This window comes from Juglans microcarpa x Juglans regia, chromosome 7D, assembly GCF_004785595.1.
Source record: "Juglans microcarpa x Juglans regia isolate MS1-56 chromosome 7D, Jm3101_v1.0, whole genome shotgun sequence".
NCBI lineage: Eukaryota > Viridiplantae > Streptophyta > Magnoliopsida > Fagales > Juglandaceae > Juglans > Juglans microcarpa x Juglans regia.
Window position 1 is genome coordinate 6,366,094 of NC_054606.1, and position 12,089 is coordinate 6,378,182.

The 12,089-nt window shown below is 33.6% G+C and overlaps 1 non-coding gene and 1 pseudogene across 1 annotated transcript; both read right to left on the bottom strand.

The window, feature by feature from the left end:
- Positions 1–1,081: 1,081 nt before the first annotated feature.
- Positions 1,082–1,154, bottom strand: TRNAE-CUC. The gene has a single exon. It is a non-coding gene; the product is annotated as a tRNA-Glu (tRNA).
- A 475-nt stretch (positions 1,155–1,629) lies between these two features.
- LOC121238973 lies at positions 1,630–5,003 on the bottom strand (annotated as a pseudogene).
- Positions 5,004–12,089: the final 7,086 nt, after the last annotated feature.

Consider the following 12,089-nt stretch of genomic DNA (forward strand, 5'->3'; position numbering starts at 1 on the left):
TTGGGAGCTTTGCTATTCTCCCACGTTAGACATCACATTTTTTTTTTAATTTTTTAAAATTTATTTGTTATTTTATTCTTCTTAAACTTATTAAATTATTTTACTCATCATCCATATGCTACACATTTGATAAAAAAAAAAAAAAAAAAAAGTATAGTATGTGGTGTGGAGATATGAATAAAATTTTTCTTTTCTTCGAAGCACAAAATATCTCGTCTCAAAATTTCTTATAATTTCATTATCAATTATTACTCAAATATAAATATTTTTTAATTTCAAATTTAATTTAATCATTACAATTTTTAAAATTTTCAAACAAAACACAAAAATAATTTAATTTTTTCAAATTTTAAAACAAAAATAATATTAATAAATAATATTATAATAATATTTTTATTTAACTTTTTCTTTCTCACTTCCTAAAATTTAATAAAACATCTTAATTCAAATATTTTCTTACTATTCATAAATCATTTAATTACTATTTACAGATTTCTCATTTTATCTTATTATTCAAAACTTTTAGTTAATTTTTGCACTAAATCAACCCAAAAGGCAATGAAATTCAGAACTGAAAGAAAACCTCTAAAAAAGTCGTTTCCGGCTTGAAGTTTTCAAGGTGTCGCCTAAATTAATATGAACATCATTTTACTCGTTTTGTTTTTATAGACGAGATGAGATGAGATAAAATGAATTAGATTGTATTTAGATATTGAACTAAGTTGAGTTGATAAAATATTGTTAGAAAATTATTTTTTAATATTATTATTATTTTAGAATTTGAAAAAGTTAAATTGTTTATTTTATTTTGTATTGGAATTTGAAAAAATTGTAATGATAAGTTGAGATGGATTTAATAATCAAATGAAGCCTTTATTAAAATTAAAATGTTAAATAAAATATTATTATAATATATTTTTTTAATATTATTTTTGTTTTAGTATTTAAAAAAGTTAAATTATTTATTTTATTTTATATAGGAATTTAAAAAAGTTATATTGATGAGATAAAAAGTTTCAAAAAAAAAAAAAGGAATGTGCTTATTTACGATTAGAAAGGAGAAAATTCCCAAAACAAAAATTTCTGTTGCTGGGACTTGAACCCGGGTCTTTCGGGTGAGAGCCGAATATCCTGACCAACTAGACTACAACGGCTTGAAATTGAATGCAATTCACAATAATATGAAAGCTAGATTTGGACTCGGAAGAATTATAGAATGGAAGGTGTCGTGCCATCAATGCAAAAGGCTTTCCGGGAGTAATTTCGGGCAAAGTCTCCAAGCGAAGCAGGGAGGAAATTTATCACTACTCACAATAGGAAATGCGCAAAAGAAGTCTAAAAAGATATATAGTATGCGCACACTCTCTAAACCATAAAGAAAGAGAAAGAGTAAGTTCCTGCATTTAGCCTCATTCATATAGGCCGGATACACTTGCCCAGACTGAATCAGAGGCATAGTTTTCAAAGGAAAAGCACATTAGGAAGTCAGTATATGATGTCTGGCAATTTCTAGCCAGCTCACAGACTGATCATAAAGTCAAATGTATACACGATCCCACAAACTACAACAGAGCTAATGTGGTTCCGGTATGAATGCACAAGAGAAGGCAATCAGATAAGTATAGAAAAGCATGTCAACCTTTCAATATATACAAGCCATATCTACAGCTACCATAGTTGCTCAACCATAAATAGGTCCAATTTCTATGCAGAATAGCTTTCCAACATTCAAAAAAACAATGACCAAGTCACCAAGCTATACGGGCTTCCCGTTCCCAGCACTTCTTATATACTGCGATACCAATTTGTACAGAACCATGTAATGGATGGAACTTCTGGCTAGTCAAACACTTCCCAGTCTTGAGTTATTTTGGTGGAAGATTGCACTGGAGTTGGGGCATGTAGGCTTCCCACACCTGAATCAAACGTCTCCAATTTGGTACTTACTGATGCCGAATCTGTACTTTTGCAGAAGGGATTAAATTTTTGTGCCTTAAGATTGTCGAGTGTGTCCACGAAGCTCTGGACTCGACGAACCTGTGCAACCAATTATCAATGTGAAGTTCCCATCCTCAAATTTAGCAAATAAGATGGCAATCAAACATATAGTATGTTATATGTAATCTTCTCTTTCTCTTTTTCATCCTAAGAAATCATTCACAGCAAAACTTAAAAATGATTGTTACAAACCACTGAGGAATCACTAAGATACTTACAAAGCAAACAATATTTAAAGGTAACAATGTTGTGTATCGAATAAAAGGTCAAAAATAGTGGTCCATTACATGTCTTTTACTATGAAAGCACGGAAGCTCAGGCTTTTTTTTTTTATCAGTAAAAGTGTATAAAACCACATTTGATCGGGAAGCTCAGACTTAAAATCTTTTTAAAAAAAGAAAAAACATCATTTGCTTTATGTATACAAGATGTCAGGACAGATTTTCTGGCCAATCTCTTGCTCGTGTTCTTTTTTAAGCACAAAGCCATAACAACTACAGTACCATCTAAGTTGGGGTTGGCTTGAGCAAGAAGCCATAAGAATTTTCTTCTAAAGAATCCGAATAAAAGAAAGAATCCAAAATTCATCTGATGCCCAACAATGCCTAATGATAGCGATCCGCTCAATCGAGCCAGAAGTTCAAACACCATTATCTTTTCAGTTGTTCCAAATAGGTACTTTCCAGTTTCAAATGTTTCTATATCTGAATTGTGGTAAAAGCAGTGCGCATCAATTTAGATTTCCAGAACACAGAGCATTTCTTAGCATTTCAAATGCTTGAGCCACTTTTCCCAAAAGTTTGTGAGAAGTCACGCCCAAACACAAACTCAAGCATGAATGCTCACAACTTAATGAGACAACATGTCAGACCTTGGCTACAGTGAAAATTGTGATTTTTGATCCATGAGGCATACCCCATGACATTGGCTTGAGCGACAGTTGCGTAATCATTTCCCTAGACATTAGCTCGAGTGAATGTGGCTGATTTCAAATTTAAAAGAATTCTGAGTCTTGATTTAAACTTGATTTTAGCCCACCTATAAGTTCTTTTAATTGTTGTTTGATTAAGATGTTGCTATTTGCTAAAGTTTTAGTTTGGCAGATGAGTTTGTTCATAAATGATGCTATAGAAGAGGCCAGAGTTTCAAAACTACCAGTGTAAAGATTGAGTGGATCGCTCATGAAGTTTCTAGCCAGAGTTCGTGTCTACTAAAGGTTTTATAAGTCTCCAAATAGATTGTAATAAAATCTTTTATAATGGAAATTTTGGGCAGTGTTCGACCACTCGGTGTGGTTTTTGTTTTAAAGAGCTTTTCAATAGATTTTTGCTTCGTTTTCAAAAGTCTTGTGTTTTTTATTTTTATTGCTTTTAGTATTTTTTTTTTTAGTGTCACGGAAACTCTCCAAGGTAAGGCCCTTCGGACCCATCCTTGCAAAATAAATTCTGGTCCCGTGCACCGCATCCTTGGAAGTTTTCCTACATGGAGCTAGCTTTTCGCTAGGAGGTGTGGCCCTAAAGGATTGTTTGCACCCATGAAGTGTTGAACCTTGGACCTTGAAGGGAGTGATACTCTAAGACCAATGTCTTCACCACTTGGGCCAATCCCTTGGAGTTTTTTGCTTTTATTATGTTGACTATGGTTGGTTGAAAAATGTTCTTGTTGAATTTTTAATTTAGTTATAAATGGCATGAAACACATGTTCACCCTCTTAAGAGTATTGTCCGGTCGAATTAAAATATTCAAATAGTGTGAATAAATAGGAAAAATAGAAGTATGCAAAACAGCAATAATCGCATACCTCAAACCGCCTCTGCACTTTTGCTTCTCCATCAGCCTCAATAGAATCCAATTTAAGCAACTGCACCATGAGCAACTCCGTCAATACAACGAATTCTTTATACGTGATCTTGGTGCCTCTGCGAACAGTTTCCTCCAAAGCCATAATCTTAGCAAGCATTTAAAAATACGGAATGAGCTTTCAGGATGCTTAGGATATTTGAGTTTTTAGATATTAGATGCCAACCTTCGCAGAGAGCCCATCAACCTCTGTTCTCACTTTGGCAACTGCCTCACAGGCCGTTAGTACACATTGATTTCTCTGCATCTCCTCAAGCTTCCTCTCTTTGCTGACATATCTTTTACACCTGACATGTCCAAGCATTCCTCATCCTCCTTTTCTTTCCCTCTAAACAACAATCTTTGCTCCTTAGGCTCCAGACCAGTTTCATGGGAAAGAACCATTTTCAAATCCCCTTTCAGTGAACCACGAAATAGCAATTGAGCATTAAGTTCAAAATTGACATTATAAGTCCAAGAAACCAAGTAATGAAGCAAAATTTTAACAGCCTCGTGAATACCAAATAATGGGTTCTAGAGAGAGGAAATATGAACAATAAATAAAGCCAACAGAAATTTGATTAGTATAGACAAGAAGGGAAACTCTTAAGAGTCAATTGCCTATTGAATTAAAAGGGTCAATGCTAAACATTGGAGAAATATCAACTTCAAAATTGAAATTGCCTCTAAACTTTCTCAAAATCATTAAGCTATATTTTTCTACAATATAAAAACTTACTAAAATGCAGGACAAAATTATGAAAGTGGCTTTTATGGCAATGACCCTCTTACACTTTTCCATCGAACAAAGACTCAAAAGGTGAAAATGATAAACACCAAACTATGAAATGGGCAAGAAACTTTTCACCAAATTGACAGTGTAAATTTACACGAACCCAGAAAGTTTTCAGTTTTATGATTACCAAAAGTGGACCGTGCAGGGACTGTGACATCATGGTAATAAGAACCATGGGAGACCTTGATCTTGATCGTAGCCCCAGAAGAGGCATCCCCAAAATCTCTCTTTTGAACAAGCATGCCACTGGGCCTGAGCTCCCAACCTATCTCTCTATTAGAGCCATCATTCATTATACCCTTTGAAGTCGAGTTTTTCATAGTCACCAAATTAGATGAAAGTCATGGAATGTAGAGGGAAAGGGGATGCAGCTAGCAGAGAGGCTAGGGCAAGTGAATAGAGCATGCAAAAGTAAAGGAAGGATGGGGAACTCCCAACATTTGAGGGGTTCTAATTTTTTTTTTTTTTTTATGAAAAATTTTATTAATTATTCTTACACATTACGTATATTTTTTTTTTATATTTTTTTATTTTTTTATTTTATTAAATGTGCAGTATACGAACAATAAGTAGAAGAATTTAATAAATTTAAAAAGAATAAAACTAAAAAAAAAATATTATGTACAGTATGCGAAGAAGATAAATAGTAAATCTCTTTTTTTAAAGAGTTGTGCTATGTACACTCTCGGAACTCTTTGCAGTCATGCACGTGTGTCTCAGTTAACAGAAACGTTAAATGCAATCGGCCATAGAACAATCGGCCTGCAATTGCTGATGTGGTGTGCATGTCATTAATGAAACGACCATGTTTTAGCTATTTTTTAAAAAACCAAAACGGTGTGTTTTTAATGTTATCCCTCTCTCTCTCCTTCGTATAGTTTTTCATCTTTTTTTTCCTCTCCCTCTCCCTTTTTCCTCTCCGCTTTCTAGTTTGTAACAAAAGAAAGAAATCGTGGAAATGGATTTGAGAGAAACCTATTAAATATGAAATCTAAAAAGTGAGTTTGTCTTTGTTGGAGGAGAAAGCGTCCTCTTCCTCTTTCTCTTTTTTATTTTATTTTTTATTTTTCTCTTACATAATATGTGCTTTGACGATAGAGTAGAATTCAAGGAAAAGAAAGCGAATAGAAGATGTGAAGTTTGATCCGTGGCCGGTGTTCTTCAAGAGAGAATGGAATTAGAACTGGCCTTTCCTGGTGGGTTTTGTCATTACTGGAACCATCATCACCAAGTTCTCTCTTGGTCTCACTGAGGAACGACTCTTGTTGATTGGTCTGTGGCCTCTCCTTCATCCAACAGATAAACTTTGCATCTTGGGATCTGCAAAAGAACCTCTTGTCTGAGATTTTTGGGTTCTAGGTCTTGTTGAGCAATTTCAGATAAGGAAGTTTGCATGGGAGCGGGGGTTTTGGAGCTGCAAAAACCGAAACAACCCATCTCTGCTATTGTGGTTGCTTTCTTTAGCTTGAAGGTAACTGTGTTTATCACATAAAAAAATCAAGAAGATAGTACACAAGAAAAGAGAGAATGGTTTCATGATGTTTGATTTCTTCTGTTTTTTTTTTTTTTCCCATAAGTTGTGCCACGTCCCGCCGGTTACATCCCGTTTGCACAGTGGCGGTTGTCTGTAGAAAAACTCTTCAGTTAAATGACCAAATAGCCACTACCACTACCTCTGGTCTTCAACGACAAGAAATTAGAAATACTTACTTGGGTGGTGTACAACTGAGGTACATGCTAGCACGGGCGTGGGGCTATGTAATGGTATCAGAAAAGGATATGGAATTTTTTCTGGTAATACTTGACTTGAGGTGGGTGATAGCTCTGGGACTAGATTTTAACACGATTTGTAGTGTGTTGACAAGGTTCTTCACATGACAGCACTAAATTTATAAGAAAAAACTATTAATTCAGTCCATTGATTTTTCAAGTGCAATACCAAATAGCAAAGGCAGACTGGGTTTGGCGATGACGAACTCGCGGAAGGGGGTCCTTTCTTGAGGAAGGGGACAGCGACGTCGATGGCGATGGGAAGCTGCGCACGCGATGGCGATGGCGATGGCTACGGCAAAGTTGATTTGAGAAGGGAACAAGTATTCGCAGTGTTCTGAGGAAGGGGATATTCTGAATCTTTGATGAAGGAGGGCGTCGAATTTCGTTCTCTGCTTTTCACTTTAATGAAACGATCTGTTTCATTTAAATTAAAAGCCACATAAGGCATGCAAAGCAGTCCCCATTCAGAGATTGCTTTGAAAAATTTCTCTTTTTCAAAATAAAATTTGTTACATCATTATATTAATGTAAAAGAAGACTCATATAATTTTCACCACAGATTGTAATTTTTCAGGAGCCTCTTCTGATTATAATAAAATGTTGAAGATTTGCGGTACTATGGGACCCATATTTATCTCAGTAATGGATCATGTATATGTTGCATATGATCGAGATTGAGTGACAGCCATTGCAGATGCAGTAGGCGTTTTGGTCTGTAGCTGTAATTTCGACATTAGAAACAAACCTTTCAAGGACCACCTTACTTACTAAAACTGTATGTCTGTAACCCAGTAGATTTTCGTGATTTTCTTTTTCCTAAATTTTAGGAGTTATGTCAATTTCATTGTGGTTTTCAATTGGCTTTATAATACAACATACAGTCCCCAGTTAAGAGTATTAAATAGAGACAATCATGTAAAATTTAAGATTTAAATTTAAAAACTGTAATATTTTTTTATGAAGTGTAATTACCACGCATTAATGGATGTAAAAATATTAAAATATTTATCATTAAAACCATTATTCTTTAGTAAATATAATAATATTTTTTTTTAAAAAAAAAAGTACATGTCAATATGTCTTAGGCTGGAAGAAGACTCACTAAACAAGGTTGGGCTCTGGACTAATGGGCTAAGTGAATGGTCTTTTCCTATTATCAATCCTCTACTTTCCTTAACCTCATGGACCCCTATGGTAGACAGTAGTGCATATACCCACCCCTTCACTATCTGGGTAGGGTAGCCCCTCAATTCAAGTCCTGACCGGCCCTTAAACACATATCTGCCGCTAGGCCTAGGCCCAAGCATTTAATGCATCCAGACCATCTTTGAGTTTCTCTCTAATTAATAATTATGGATTAAAAAAATCAAACTTTGTAAATAGAACTTTTGTGAACATATAAAATGAACTTAAATAGGACTCTTAATTTTAATGATTTGAATGAATATGTTATTTTAGGGTCCATTATTTGTTCTGATGTTGTCTATATTTTAGTAAATGTCTTTTCTTATTTGGCCCTTGATCTTGTCTTCGTACGTTCATATGGATAAGGAGGATGCTAGCTAGCTTTCAAGAGGAGAAAACGTGCCCAGGATTACTATTTAAAGAAAAGAAATCTATCTACAAGACTATGATCATGAATTGGATGATGTGGAAGTTTACTACACCGCTTAATATAAAAAGATATTATTTATTTTATGACTCTTAATATATAAAATAAATAATTGATGTGCATCGATCCCATAAAGTGTTGTTTACTAAATTGGAGAAGGAAATATTTATCCTTCCATGCAAGTCACCAGGTACGTACTAAGGGCCGCGGCCGCGGGGGTGGGGGGCGTCTCGTACGTCGTTCGTGTGTGTAGAAATAGATAGCAAGGTTGCGTACTAATTTCGGTTTCCAACTTCTATACGTCGACGGAGCTCATGTCTAATAAATTGATGACTTGCAACTCCACTTCCACTCGATCAATCCCATGTACATCCAAACTTCCGTACTCCAAAAGGCATAGAATTTAGGAGGGAATGTTCCAACTATTATATATACATATAATATATATACAAATAGATCAAGTGTTACCGTCACATTAATGGAAATTTATAAAAATAAAATCACAAATTGATGTGGGTTAATCATTTATTAATCCATTTGATCTATTTTATAATAAAAATTAATTTTATAATATGATGTATTACATCAAGTCACATCAGTTTGTAAATTTATTTTTATAAAACTTTTTTATAGTTAAAGTATAATTTATGGTGTGTATCTGTGTGTGTATATATCTATTCTTGAAAGTTCTTATCCCAATTGTAAGTTAATTATACGTGTGTGTACAGAATTAGGACACGTTACAAACTACAATAGTGGTCCATATATGATCAAGTTCCCATTAATTTTTAATCTAACATATCCTATAACATATCCTATATATCATTGCTCCTGATCTTGTTTCAAGAAATTAAAGCTTGTTTAAATCATTGCTAGCTGCTGATCAGCTTGTTTATGCATCTTAATTGGAATGATCAGGGACGAATTAATTAAGGGGAGATATATCGTTTGGAGCAGTGGGACCCCTAAACCCACCAAAAGATAATATCTGTGAAATTAAGGAAATATTCTAGGGTTTCTTTTTCATTTACTCAATAATTAATTAATTAATAGTGGCCCCTCCAAAAGAAAAATCTACAGAAGCCGACCCCCCCAGGAGATTCACTTCCTGGTTCCGTCCTGCTTAGAATATAAAGACGAGTCTTAGCACTGTAAGCATCTCTAAAAGGGTTTGAGAGAAATGGACAAAGAAGATAAAGTACCATGGCCAATGGACTCTATTCCAACATAGTAAACATCTCCTAAAAGGTTTGGAGAGACAGACAGGGATCGATGTAAAGACGAATTAAGACATGATAAAATGAAAAAAAAGGTCGTGTACGTGGAACATACATATATATATATATATATATGAGAAACGATATTTGTAACTGTGAATTGTATAACTGTCGCGTAATAGTTTTGAAAAAAGTAAATAAAACATAGGCCGACGTGAAAAAAATTAATTTTTTAATAGTAGACCTCATTCTTTTTCAAAATAATTACGCGATGTTTACGCACTTCCCGATTTTATGTAGAATTACTCTATATATATATATACATACACACTAAGAATTAGCAATTAATTAACGTACGTACAACATTAACATGACAAGCTGGGTATAGCAAAAACCTCTCATATGCTTTAACAGGGTACTGCGCTGCTCGCACATCAATCGTGCTGTGAATATTTAGAATCATTTGGAACAACCCTCGTCCAGTCAGACAACTCCAAACAATCAAATTCCCGGAAAACCTGCACAAGTGCGCTATCTCCTTTTACATGAAAAATGTGGATCCCCACTACTACTCATGGACATATATATTATGATGATGATGATCAGGAGATAGCTCCAAAGTATCCATCCAAGAAAGCATGTCGAGGACAACATAATGCATGCAAAGAATATTAACACAAAAGAAGACATGAGTTTGTACACCTCTTGGAGGAGCACTTGTGGAGGATTGAATGATAATGAGTGAGGTGGGGACTAAGTAGCAAGTGTGATTTACTTGGTGGGGCGTGGGAGGGGGGGAGGAGGGCTTTTGCCCACGTGTCTACTTTGTATTGGTCATTAATGGAGCATATGTGATAGAAGATGTACGTGTCTTTTGGGGTAATAATGGGAGGCCTAATGATTAATTAGGAAAAGTGAAGTAGTTGGAACTAAGTAGGTTAAAGCTATAGGAGGGCCATAAAAAAAGGGATCTGAAGAAATTGGCTTGAAAAGATGATCATGATAATAGCGCCGACGATTCACTATATGAAAAAAAGTAAGCATTTACGACGGATTATTTGCAACTATTTTTGATGAAAATAAACTCATTTTGACATAAAATAATCATTTTTATAAAAAATAACTGATTACAAATAAGTAGTTTTCTTATAGTGATTTTTGGGAGTTTGTGAGCCATTTTATGTGGGTTTTGGGAGTTGATTAAGAGGATTAATCATGTGGATATATCTTGTATTAGTGCTGGTTATTGGGGATTCTGTTTGATGCATGTGTTTTAGTGCTTTGGGTTTTTGTGCCATTCATATATATTATATAATACACGAAATATCTCATTACAATTCCATACACGAAAGAGAGATTTACTACTTTAAGAGGATTAAAAAAACAAAACATGATAAAGTATTTGAAAGGGTCACTTATTACAGGGACTACGATTGTGATATTCAGAATTTTTTTTTAACTTTTCTAATTCGTTTCCTTTTGGATGGATGTAATGCCAGATTCTCTAATTCCTGGCTGTTCATATGCTCCACATTGATCTTTTAAAAGACTGATAGATCTGTTACCCTTGGTTATTAAATAACTGAAAACTTTTTTTTTTAATTAAGAAATACAGAAGAAAATTAAGGATTTAATTAATAGATCGAGTTTTCTCTACAAGTAATTATAAACTATATATATCTTCTTTATTTTTATTTTTTATTTTTTATTTTTGAGTCTATATATATATAGATATATAACTTCAATTGATCATGAAAATTAATTTGCTGGATCAATATATATAGCACATGCATGCATAACTTCTCTACACGCTTATTGCAAGCTGATTAAGCTAATATACCCCAGTAGTGCTTTAATTATAAAATTTACCTAATTAATTAGCAGAAAGCGAGGTAAGTATATTATATTTATAATTAGTGGGGGGGTTTTCACTTTCACCAATATCCAATCTAAGTGTCCAAAAGGGGGGATGGACCACCAAATTAAAGAAGCTAGCCACGCAGCCGCATTATTCACTCAATTAGCAATAATAATATATAATAATCATAGTTAATTAAATAATAATACAAAACTAAAGTACTAAAAGGATTAGTGCGAAAAGAAAGGGACTTCGATCCTTCCATACAGCTCCAACTAACAAACCCTCCAAACCCGTTATTAATTAATCCCCAACACTAAAATAATTCAATCTTTCTTTTCATGCACAATACGCGCCACTACAAGAAAAATAGATTTTTGTGACCATTTAATTGACGCAAAAAGACTATTTGTGACTAAAACAAACTCCTTTTAACTATAAATAGTCATTTCGCTAAAATTAACTGGCTACAAATAAACAGTTTTCTTATAGTGCGGGTATATATACGTAGTAGTAGTAGTAGTAGTAGTAGAAGAAGAAGTAGTACTCCCGCCAACGCTACTCTCCGGACTATTCATTAATTTAGGTAAATTAAATGCTTCTTTTCGATTGAGATTATATTTATAATGTTTGCAGACCAAATTAACAAAAGCCATGGATAGATATTGAAATCATCAGTCTTAATTAAAAGTTTAAATTGATAGAAAATTTATTTTAATGTTCTAAATTCAGAATATCAAGATTTTTATTTCGATATTTTGTAAAATTAAAACTAGCACTTCGTCTTAAATATTTAAACTGTCAATTTAATAATTTATAATATTTATCTTTAAAAAAATACTATAGACGTCATGATATCAAATATATGGTAGGTTAGCTAGAAATTTATATATATATATACTAAAATTACTACATATAATAAATATATAATTTATACAAAGAAAATATATTGATCTTAATTTGTAAATTAGTCAATTAGTTTGTGGGCTAACGAAT